Source organism: Schistocerca gregaria, chromosome 8 (assembly GCF_023897955.1).
Source record: "Schistocerca gregaria isolate iqSchGreg1 chromosome 8, iqSchGreg1.2, whole genome shotgun sequence".
Classification (NCBI taxonomy): Eukaryota; Metazoa; Arthropoda; class Insecta; order Orthoptera; family Acrididae; genus Schistocerca; species Schistocerca gregaria.
In genome coordinates, this window is record NC_064927.1 from 283178720 (window position 1) to 283181233 (window position 2514).

Sequence of the window (2514 nt, forward strand, 5' to 3'; positions counted from 1 at the left end):
TATACGCTACCTAGGTTATATAATGTTGTAAATACAACAAATAAAAAAGTTTTCATCTCTCAGTGCCTGTATAATACCTTCTTTCCCACTAATAAACAGATGATGGTCGATCTTTAATTGAAACATGATCATTATTTCTTCTTCATGGATCTGCGAGCAATATAGCGAGGCAGAGCTTCTCGTATTTCTGTAGCTTGCTGAGACATGTGGGTAAAGTATCCTATGAAACATTGGAATTATTTATACTCCTGAATGCTATTTCAGTATTTGAGACATAATGTATAGTTACAAATAAACAGCTTACATGTTTAAATTAGTGGACATAGTCCTAGTAATGATTCAAAATTTTAATGAAATCCATTGTTTATTGGTGCTGGCAAGTCAATTCAAAATTATTAAGAATTGAAATTATAAGAAAATCTTCAACCTCAATAAAAGTCAAGTAATGGCGATTCAGTTTTTAATCAATGACTGCCTCTGCAGGTCACAACATACCGTTTAAAAGTGCGACAGTACTGCACTACATGTACCCTTGTAGTAAATAAGAAAACATTATCGCAATTTCTGTTCTGATAACCTACATCCTTCACAGTTGAGTAGCGCGTCTACATTGTACTCACATAAACCTTCAACTGAAGACGGTTGATTAAATGAGTGGTGTGCATTTTCCGTGTTTCTCCATTTGTTTTCTGTCGACTCCAGCAAGTAGGCGGGTTGCGTTACGCTTGGTAATTGCACGGTGTGATAGTTAAGAAGAGGCAAAGTCAGAGTTTTGTTACGTTTTTAATGACAACAACGTTACGTGAATGGTATACAATTATTCGTTTCTGGACAAGTTTTGAGGAGAGGGACTGGACTGCCGAACAAAAATAGTTTAGTATGCTGTTTAGAAAAGACGTTCTGCTCATCATATCTTCGTAACGAATAGAGTGACAAGAAAGACCATCTCTCAGGTTAATGTCCCCCTACTAACTTAACAACATTTTCTAAGTGCATCTTTTATTTTCCTTCTGGATGCAAAGTTGTTGTATTGGTCAAGACAAATCGGACACACGTATATCAATAATATCGTTTTTAATGGTGTGTTTATATTTATTCGTAATTTTTCTACCAGATATTAATTCATAACGAAATCTCGTATTTTGACTAAGTTAGTAGTTCAATATAAGGGATGATATTTTCGTGTAAGGTTGCGATAAAATATTTTAACATTTCAATTCGGTAATAAATACAGAAATATCCAAGTAGCTTTCTTTTGTTGCAAACATTTCTATTCTGGTGAAATACAATGAACTACAACGTCTTACAAAGGTACAACGTTGTACAATGTACCTTTTAAGGAGGTCGACTTTTTTCATGTTTTGGTTTTAGAAGTGCGCCATACTCGATTTGAAAATGATCTCTCGTATTTTGACTAAGTTAGTAGTTCAATATAAGGGATGATATTTTCGTGTAAAGTTGCGATAAAATATTTTAATATTTCAATTCGGTAATAAATACAGAAATATCCAAGTAGCTTTCTTTTGTTGCAAACATTTTTATTCTGGTGAAATACAATGAACTACAACGTCTTACAAAGGTACAACGTTGTACAATGTACCTTTTAAGGAGGTCGACTTTTTTCATGTTTTGGTTTTAGAAGTGCGCCATAATCGATTTGAAAATGATGTGCGTGCACTGAAAGTCAGATGCCATTACTAAGAAGAAAATTGACGAAAGCTAGTCTCTGATGTGCCCTTAGCAAAGGCTGCTCTGAGGTCGTTTATGTACAGACCGTTTTGGTACACTCCAACTTACTTGCGGAATGCAAGACGTTACTTCAGCTTAGAAATAGAAAGACTACTTTCTGTTTGGTAAGCAGTCTCCTGTTTAGTATCATACCAGTTTTGACATTCCCTAGGTCAACTATTCGTTCTGCCTACTGGAAGCAGGTGCGCAACTGTTTTGAACCGTTTGAACTCTCTGTAAGGTATATTAGGATTCTTGTTCCACCACTTTACAGTACGTTTATACTTTTTTCCTCGTCTCTTTCTAGACATGTTTCACTTTTAACAGTGCAAAACTAAAAAAATTGCGGAACGCCACGCTGAAACAACAGTAGCGAGTTATAGTGTTTCTATTTATTCCCAGAACTCGCAGCCAAAACAACATTTTCGCATAAGTAATATCGATGTTATTCTTCAGCTAGTTGCGACAGCAGTTCCTTAATATTTATCGTACAAATATTTGCTGTAGAGACAGTGGTAGACATACTCAGTTATGGCATAGTCTGTCTTGAGACACCATAGTGATTTCCATAGCGTCTTATATATGTAAAAATAAATAGTTCGTCGTAATTTCTTTACAAAAAAATACTAACCACGCTGCAAAATAGCGAACTTATCGCTTAAGCTCTGTGCCAAGCACTCATATAACTCTCCACCGTTGACGTATGTCATAGCACTGAAGAGAAGAGCATATGCAAGTCGGTTACGGAAACAGGGCGGTACGAATGATCGTCGTGGAGGCGTGACA